Consider the following 10,595-nt stretch of genomic DNA (forward strand, 5'->3'; position numbering starts at 1 on the left):
CAATTCCTTCAACCTCATGGGCTGTTTTTTTTTCTCTGACATGCACTGTCACCTGTGGGACCTTATATAGACAGGTGTGTGTCTTTCCAAATCATGTCCAATCAATTGAATTTACCACAGGTGGACTCCAATCAAGTTGTAGAAACATCTCGAGGATGGTCAATGGAAACAGGATGCACCAAGGACCCAGGTAGTGGGCGCACAGGAGCAGGCGTTTACGTTCCTGAATGTGATGTGCAGATATGTAGAAGACTAACAGATGAACTGTCAGTATACTCAGTTGAACTGTTGGCGATAGTAGTTTCCCTCCAGTGGGTGGAGGACGTACAGCCTGTTAGAATTATAGTATGCTCAGATTCTCTGTCTGTATTGAATAGTTTATCATCTGGTAAATCTAATAGGAGTGACTTACTCTTGGAGGTATTCATGTTATTTTGGATAATTGAGAGACTGGGTGTAGTAGTGAGATTCTGCTGGGTCCCAGCACATTCGGGTGGGGAAGGGAATTAAATTGTAGACCAGTTAGCCAAAAGAGCTTTGAAACGAGATATGATTGATATTAATGTTCCACTGGGTAGAGGTGAGGGCAGATGTAAGATCAGAGCCATTTTGATAGATGTGTGGCAGAAGAGATGTGACCCTGAGCCCAAGGGCCGGAATTTAGTAGATCTGTGCCAGAACGGAGGGATAGGCCAATGAGTGATATGTTTCAGTAAGGTTAGCTTAGTGTTCATAGCAATGGTCACAAAGTGTAATTAATTCACTCCAGCACAGTAAACTGACACACAGTAGGTGGCGTCATGCACCTCGAACATATGTTTGCAGACCGCCATAATACCATAGAATACGATTATGCCTTAGTTGTTTTGAAGAGGAGTCTGTGTTCAAAAATGACTTTACCATTCATTTTCTGTATTCAGGGTTCAATCAAACATTGCATTAAGCTTTGTTTTCTATTGACAGTTACAGCTGATTTCGGGATTGTATATCGATTCGCTCTCCCTAAATATGTCATCTGATTCATTAGTTTCAGTCTCTGAATTGTTTAATCAAACATTTCGCCGCCAGCTCCTGATATCAGGGCATAAAAACTCCAATCTGTCTCCTGAATTAGCCTAGTGCGAACTAGGCCCGAGCTCGAGTCCAGAATATAAATATATAATGTATTTAAATATATATATATACACAAATAATGGTGTGTGTGGACAGTATATGAATAGAAATGGTTTGTACAGCAGTACTTACAGGATGAGCCATGACTAGAATACAGTATATACATATAAAGTGGGTAAAATTCTGATCAGTATGTAAACATTATTAAAGTGACCAGTGTTCAATGACTATATGTACATCGTAAACAACAGGTGTAGACTAACAGTGAAATGTTTACTTATGGGCTGTTCCCAACAATGTGAAGTGAAAATAGAGAAATCATTTAAAAAAAAGTAATAACACGTAATAATAAATACACAATGAGTTTTATTTTTTTTACCTTTATTTAACTAGGTATGTCAATTAAAAACTATTTCTTATTGTCAATGACGGCCTGGGAACAATGGGTAAACTACCTTGTTCAGGGGCAGAATGACAGATTTTTACCTTGTCAGCTCCGGGATTCAATCTTGCAACCTTTCGGTTACTTGTCCAACGCCCTTACCACTAGGCTACCAGCCACCCCGATAACTTGGCTATATACACGGGGTACCAGTACCAATTCGAAAACTAGGAATAAAGGCCCTGGCTCGGGTGGCTGAGGGCCTTGATGATCTTCTTGGCCTTTCTGTGACACCGGGTGCTGTAGATGTCCTGGACGGCAGGCAGTGTGCCCCTGGTGATGCGTTGGGATGACCACAGCACCCTCTAGAGAGCCCTGCGGCTGCGGACAGTGCAATTGCCGTACCAGGAGGTGATACAGCCTGCCAGGATGCTGTCAATGGTGCATCTGTAGAAGTTTGTGAGGGTCCAGAGGTTGAAGTCTTCACCACACGGTCTGTGTGAAGGGACCATTTCAGGTTGTCAGGGATGTGCATGCTGAGGAACTTGACACTTTTGACCCTCTCCTCTGCAACCCTGTCGATTTGGATGGGGTTGTGCTCTCTTCTCCTGTAGTCCACGATCAGCTCCTTCGTTTTGTTGACATTGTGGGAGAGGTTATTTTCCTGGCACCACTTCGCCAGGGCTCTCACCTCCTCCCTGTAGGCTTTCTTGTTGGTAACTGTAGTCGCCAAAAAAACTTGATGATCAAGTCGGAGACGTGTGTGGACACGAAGTTGTAACAGTGTAGGTTCCGTCCCTCTCTTCGCCCCAACCTGGGCTCGAACCAGGGACCCTTGCACACATCAACAACTGACACCCCACGAAGCATCGTTACCCATCGCGCCACAAAAACCGCAGCCCTTGCAACGCAAGGGGAACAACCAGTTCAAGTCTCAGAGCGAGTGACGTCACTGATTGAAACGCTATTAGCGCGCACCACCGCTAACTAACTAGCCATTTCACATCGGTTACACAGTCATGGGTGAATAGGGAGTGAAGGTGGGGTCTGAGCACGCGCTAGCCTCGGCAGCCGATAGTGGGTTCTGGAGCTGCACTATTGTCTAGGAATGTATGTGCATTCCCGGTAATACACTCGTGTCCCATGTGGACCGGCTTGTACGTAAAGCATCGTTTTCCTCCTTAACTAGCTTTAATGGCTAGCCGCTGAAAAAAAAGGGAACATGTGTACTGTCTTAATAAAACATCCAACATCACCATTTTCGGTAGTGATGGGAAACCCGAGACTTTCTGAAGGATTCGGAGCTTTAACCATACTGTGCCGAAAAACGGTTCATTACTAAGAGTTTCATTATCGGTGACATCTGCTGGTCAGCAATAAATAGCAGCATGTGAAATATCAGAGACATTTTTCTCCATTGTTTTCATCAAAACTCCGTGGTGCAGCTTACGTTATGTTTCCCTTTTTTGCCTTCACGTTTACTATTTTTCCAAAACTGAATTTATGGCATTATTTAGGATGCTTAAGGCAGAAGCTTATACTACACTAAATAAAACAATTATTTGAACAAAAGTGCAGAAAGTGTGGTTTCACATAAAACAAAATTGAAAATAGTGCGCCTTCAACGGGATTCAACCTCATACCCTCATGTCCAATAGTGCGCAACTGCAGGCCGCAATTCCTGCATGTGGACATACCTGCATCTGCAGGAATGCCCCCCACCCTGCGCAACCCATTGGTTCCTGCATGAACTGTCCCTCTCAAGCACATCTTCGTCTTTGTGTTACACTTTTGAATGTGGGTCAAAAGGTAAATAAAAGTATTATCTGAGTTTGGATAGTGTCCTTCGCTCCCGCCTGCCGAACACCTGCGCTCACCGTTAACAGAACTGCGGGAGAACAGCTAGCTACTGTTGTCACCCCCCCGCCTCTCTGTCTCCTCTTCTTTTGTGGGGTTTATCGATGGTTGGCATCCAACATTATGATCAATTACTGCCACCTACTGTAGTGGAGCGCCCCTGCATACTGCCTATGTACTGGAGTCAGCTTAAAAATGGACCAATAGAAGTATAAAGAGGGGTTCCTGCAGATGCAGGAATTCCTACATGCAGGAACACCCCGAATGCAGGCTGCAGTTGCACCCTTCTCCTCATGTCCCTGAATGTTCCCTAATCTACCTGTGAAACTACCGGTCAGGTGAAACTACATGTACAAAATCTTAACTGTATCGGTAAGTACTGTGTCCAGTAGAGGTTGGTGTTTGAAAGCAGTTTGCAACACACGGTTTGAAAAAGCAAATGTAACGTCACTCATTTTTACACACCTTAGGATGGTGCACATGCATTCAGCCAAGGATGTGCAACATCCTAAATTGTCAGAAAATCCCAAAATGGTGGTGGAAAATTGTTTTACTAAGACTCCAGGGGTTTAAGCCTATACTTTATCACTCAGGATGTAACTTTCCAATGCTTCTATTTTTGCCATGTAATGTTATTAAAACAAAATTAGACAACCTCATAGTTTACCTAGTCGGCTTGTTGTATGCTCTATGCGAGATAAATATTACTCGAGGCACATTAAGTTGCGAGAGCCATAGGAGGGAAACCTATTCTGACAAGTAGTCAATGCACAACAATTCTTAATGCAATTGCAGGAAAAAACTTTTGAAAGCAGTTTTGGTAAATGTATTTTGAAAGCAAATATTTTTTTACCTGTGTTACAAATGGCTATATTGGTCTGCTAATACAGGACTAGTAAAAGCCCAGTTCACTTTTGTGAAGATTTGTATTTATTTATTATGATTTATTTATTTTATTCAGATTTTTCAGAGGGTGCTGCACCCCTACTTCCAGCGACTATGAGCCTATGTACATTTTAGACCCACTATGCTTCATCAGTTGGGCAACAGGTGATCACACTAATAGCACATTTGATAATATAGACCATGCATATGCATGGTCCAATATGTTATAATCATTTTTAAATATATGTTATTGAGCCCATTTCTGAAGGTGGAAATTTGATTTTAGATGGTGTCCAGCATAATTTTATTTTCAGAAATTTTGGCGTAGAAAATCCTTTTAAAATGTCACCAGAACTGAGCTTTTCAGTCCTACATAAAAATTATCCCAAGGAGGACCCCGGATCCCCTAAGCAAGGGGAATGGAATTGGTTAAACTTACAGTTTAATACATGTAGAAAATGATCCTCTTTCCCTAAAAGCATGATGGTCATGATTTTCTTACATAAAAGGGTATATTAACTTCAGTGGCAGTCGGTGACGTTTAAGATGAGGGAGGACAATTCGTTTTTTTATGAGCATTGCCTTATTTATATTACAGCATATTGGATGACTGTCATTCATATTCCATTCACCCAGCTCAATGTAACATCGATAGTTCTAGGCTACTACATGATACTCACATTTCCCTATACCTATCATGATGTTGCTACAACCTAGCCTATGAATTCAAGTTTACAATGTAGGTGCACAGGTCGAGTGAAATTTGAGTAATCAAGGTGACAGACAGTGACACATTCAATACCACCATGCACACTCTTGCCTGCGTCTAGCTGATCTAGGGTGTAATCATTAGTCCAGCAGTTGCAAACAAGAGTTTATTGGACAAATTCTGGTATGTTTTATTCCATTTGCTTCCATTTAAGAAGCATTTTTCAACAGAATCGGCAGAATGAATACACCCCTGAAACACAGTTCACTTTCATAGCAGCCACATAAAAAAACAATCCTTTTGAGTATTCCTTCTCACATCTACGCTCTCTCCTCACATCTTTTTCCTTCGCTTGTGGACATCAGTGCACAACACATCTTTTTGTGACCAGGCGAAAAAAACTTTTCCAAGCCAAACCTTCATATCATAACTGCTACACACATCTTACATCGTTGTCACCATATTAACATCATAGCTACTAGGGGTGCATTCATAAATTCACTCATGAGTGCCAGAGTGTGCTTAGAGTGTGCTCTGGGCGTTTGTACATTCAGAGCGTTGTCAGGTTATCTGTTAGTAAATTCAAAGTGTTGTCAGATTGTCTGTTCATAAATTCCGAGCGTTCTGACCTCACAACAGCAGACAAGCACCCAAGCTGTTATTATTGTTAGCTACTTCCAGACACAAATGAGAGAACACCTCACTCTGACCATTTTACTTGCTCTAGCAGAGGTGGTTATGCTGTTTTCACGTTGTTTAGAGTGTTGGTGACTGCAACTGTGCTGCTGGCAACAATTTAATTATATTTTTCTTCTAACACTGGTCACATTCAAGTGGTGTTGCTCGTTCGTGAATTCATCAGTTAACCTGCGCTCTGGCACACTCAGGCTAAGAGTGCTCTGAAATGAAAGTAGATAGGCAGAGTGAATTTACGAATGCAACCTAGAACTAATGCTTTAGTAAACCCACTACATTCATGCAGTGTAGTATACAATCAGAAGTATACAGTTTAGCAGTTGCCCGGTAGCAATAAATGAATAAAACCAAAGCTTACCTTGACTTGGAAGAGTTCCAGTGTTGGATAGCCATAACCAGCTAGCTAACATAGCATCCCTCTCTGTGGCAGGTGTTTTAGTAAGCTAAACTAGCTAGCTGCATTAGCTAGTTAAGTAGGCTAAGTAAAAGTAAAAAATATATATACTACAAATGTCTCGTCATTAAAGCTAGTTAAGGAGGAAAATGATGCACTTGCAGCCTGAATGGAGGAGGCTTTATGTTTGAGCCGGTCCATGGGGGACCTCATTGCCAAACTTCATAAATACTGCACCCTTAACTTCAAAACTCTGTTGTTAGTTATACAATAATGTAACTAAGAAATTAGCTGGAAAGAAACTAGAAAATGAAATATTGTTTTGTTGAATAGTCATGACTGGTTCGAGGTATCTGTCGTAAGACGACTGTGGCGAAGGATATCATTGTAACTTAACGCGGATCCAAGTTCAGTTTTGAGATCCACCGGCGTCATTGGCATAGGGTTTAAAACATTTTTAAAAAGGTACAATATTGTGTACATATATGGCTGTGTTGGGAAAATCAGTAGATATCCCATCGAGCCAAGCGGGGCCAGGATGCCATTGTCACAGATCCAAGACCAGTCGGAAACGTTCAGCTAACCTTGACTATACGTATTTGTTGATTAATGCGTAATTTAGGAATGTCACAAGTTAATTGACATAAGAAAACTAGAGAAAATAGCAACTAAAGAATGACTACAATGAATGGCTAAATTGTTTCCGGACACAAAGGGTCCGCGAAGCTCCTCCTCCTCACCACTCTATAGTTTCCTTTCCTAGACTAATTTCATTTGTCACCTGAAAAGGACTAGAAATGTGAGAGCAATATGAATGACACCTCACCATTTTTCTTTTTACAACAATACAGACAATACAAATTAGCACTCCCAAAGTGGGTGCTCTAGTCAGAGGGTGCGCTCGCCCCCACCTGTCCCGAGACGCCGGCAAGGCCCCAGCCCAAAGGGATTTTACATTTACATTTTAGTCATTTAGCAGATGCTCTTATCCAGAGCGACTTACAGTAGTGATTTTCCAAGGGCGTGAAGAATCAAGCCTCTCCCGACGCCCAGGCAAGCATGGAAGCGAGCGCACCCATAACTACCAGGACCAGCTGCTCATAGCATGAAACCAAACTACAAAACATCACCCCTAATTGCAGGACCTCAAACATTTATACTGTACATTTGCGTATATAATTGTTCCAATAATCATCAATTCCACCCTTCAGACAGCCACAGATCAATCCATCTTTCCCAAGGGGTCTCACTAGGGACTTGAACCTCCCCTTCTGCAACATTTCTGCCAAAATTGCCCCATAAATATACATTTAACCCAAGAGCACAACGATATTACCCATTGACTGACTGTGGTCCTTCAAATCCCCGAGCAATACAGTTTGCAGGTCCAACCACACCCTGATATTATGGCATAACAACCATTCCTGGACCTGACTCCAAAAACAAGCCACCGGTGGACAGTACCAAAAGAGATGCTCTATTGATTCTGTTTCAGAGTCTGTACCGGGCTGACTGTTGAATACCCCCCATATACTGAGCATTATTTTTGTAGCGAGAGTTGTATGTAATAGGATCGGTGGGTCCCCTGCGGGACGGTTGAGCTAACGTAGGCTAATGCAATTAGCATGAGGTTGTAAGTAACAAGAACATTTCCCAGGACATTCTTGTTAATCTAACTGCACTGTCCAATTTACAGTAGCTATTACAGTGAAAGAACACCATGCTGTTGTTTGAGGAGAGTGCACAGTTTTGAACATAAAGTTATTAATAAACAAATTAGGCACATTTGGGCAGTCTTGATACAACATTTTGAACAGAAATGCAATGGTTCATTGGATCAGTCTGAAACGTTGCACATACACTGCTGCCATCTAGTGGCCAAAATCTAAATTGCACCTGGGCTGGAATAATACATTATGGCCTTTCTCTTGCATTTCAAAAATGTGCAAAAAAAACTTTTTCTTAGTATTATCTTTTACCAGATCTAATGTGTTATATTCTCCTACATTCTGTTCACATTTCCACAAACTTCGAATTGTTTCCTTTCAAATGGTACCAAGAAAATGCATATCCTTGCTACAGGCAGTTAGATTTGGGTATGTCATTTTAGGCTAAAATGTAAAAAAAAAGGGTCTAAATTGGTTTTAAATTGAAAATAAAGAATTGATGCATCAATTGTTGTTTTGTAAATCAGTTCATAAGCCTGATGCCATGGTATTGGGACACTGAAAATCTGTTCCCAACTATCTTGAATTTTATGTGGCATAGTGAAACTGATACATTTTACGATTTATATTACTCATTTTATGCCATTTGTTTTTTTATTGTTGTTAGACACACTCACACCTCACCCAGTACTTACATGTATCAGTGTTAGTGAAGGAAAAACAGCAGTAGAGAGGCTATTCATTTGGCACACATTGTCCAAAGTGGCCTACCTTTGTCATCTTTCCTTCACTGAAAACACTGCATAGATGAAAGCAGGTCTACTAGGCTCTAGGACTCTTAGTAAAATCAGCTCATCACCCCCTACAACAACCATTATAAATTATGATAAACTCAAAAGTTGTATCAGAAAATCAGTTATCATCATTCACAATCAACTGTTCACATAACATGGTGATATTACCAGAAGCAGATATATATAATATACAGTGCATTTGGAAAGTATTCAAACCCCTTCACTTTTTCAAAATTTAGTTACGTTACAGCCTTATTCTAAAATTGATTCAATAAAACATTTTCCTCATAAATCTACACACAAAAACCATAATGCCAAAGCAATTTTTTTTTTAATAGAAATGTTTGCATATTTTTATTTTTTTAAGTATTCAGACCCTTCGCTATGAGACTCAAAATTGAGCTCAGGTGCATCCTGTTTCCATTGATCATCCTTGAGATGTTTCTACAACTTGATTGGAGTCCACCTGTGGTAAATTCAATTGATTGGACATGATTTGGAAAGGCACACACCTGTCTATATAAGATCGCACAGTTGACAGTGCATGTCAGAGAAAAAACCAAGCCATGAGGTCGAATGAATTGTCCGTAGAGGTACGGCAACTGCACCACCCTTAACGGCAAGGCTCTCCAGAGGGTGGTGCGGTTTGCACAACGCATCACTGGGGGCAAACTACCTGCCCTCCAAGACACCTACAGCACCCGATGTCACAGGAAGGCCAAAAAGATCATCAAGGACAACAACCACCCGAGCCACTGCCTGTTCACCCCGCTATCATCCAGAAGGCAAGGTCAGTACATGGTGCATCTAAGCTGGGACCGAGAGACTGGAAAAACAGCTTATATCTCAAGGCCATCAGACTGTTAAACAGCAATCACTAACTCAGAGAGGCTGCTGCCTACAAAAGAGACTCATATCACTGGCCACTTTAATAAATTCCACTTCAAACAATGCCACTTTAATAATGTTAACATCTCACATTACTCATCTCATATGTATATACTGTACCTTATACCATCTATTGCACCTTGCCTATGCTGCTCATCCATATATTTACGTATATATACATATTCTTATTCCTCCCTTTAGATTTGTGTGTATTAGGTAGTTGATGGGGAATTGTTAGATATTACTGCACTGTCGGAACTAGAAGCACAAGAATTTCGCTACACTCGCATTAACATCGGCTAACCATGTGTATGTGACCAATAACATTTGATTTGATTTAGAGCTCTGTCAGGATTGTGTTGAGGCACAGATCTGGGGAAGGGTACCAAAACATTTCTGCAGCATTGAAGGTCCCCAAGAACACAGTTGGGATGTTTTTCAGCAGGACAGACTGGGAGACTAGTCAGGATTGAGGGAAAGATGAACGGAGCAAAGTACAGAGAAATCCTTGATGAAAACCAGCTTCAGAGCGCTCAGGACCTCAGACTGGGGTGAAGGTTCACCTTCCAACTGGACAATGACCCTAACATCCCGACCGAACTGGAGACCTGAAAATAGCTGTGCAGCGACGCTCCCCATCCAACCTGACAGAGCTTGAGAGGATCTGCAGAGAAGAATGGGATAAACTCTCCAAATACAGGTGTGCCAAGCTTGTTGCCGTCATACCCAAGAAAACTCAAGGCTGTAATCGCTGCCAAAGGTGCTTCAACAAAGTATTGAGTAAAGAGTCTGAATACTTACATAAATATATTTCAGTTTTTTATTTTTAATAAATGTGCCAACATTTCTAAAATCCATTTGTGCTTCGTCATTATGGGTTATTGTGTGTAGATTGATTGGGGGGGGACTATTTAATCAACTTTAGAATAAGGCTGTATATCCTAACAATGTGTAAAAAGTCAAGAGGTCTGAATACCTCCTGAAGGCACTGTAAGTAAAGACATATTCTAATATTTGTAGTGATATCTAAAAATTGTTTTAAGTTTTTCCCCCCAAAAATATAGAATAACAATATATTTTGGAAACATTCCCAAATAGGTTTCCAGTAAGTTTAATGTGGGTGCCTCAGCCACAAATAGCACTTATTCATTATAAATGCATAATAAAAATAAATGTTTTTAAACCAGTCATTTCATCTAGGTTCCCTCTG

The sequence above is a fragment of the Salmo trutta genome, chromosome 23 (genome assembly GCF_901001165.1).
Source record: "Salmo trutta chromosome 23, fSalTru1.1, whole genome shotgun sequence".
Classification (NCBI taxonomy): Eukaryota; Metazoa; Chordata; class Actinopteri; order Salmoniformes; family Salmonidae; genus Salmo; species Salmo trutta.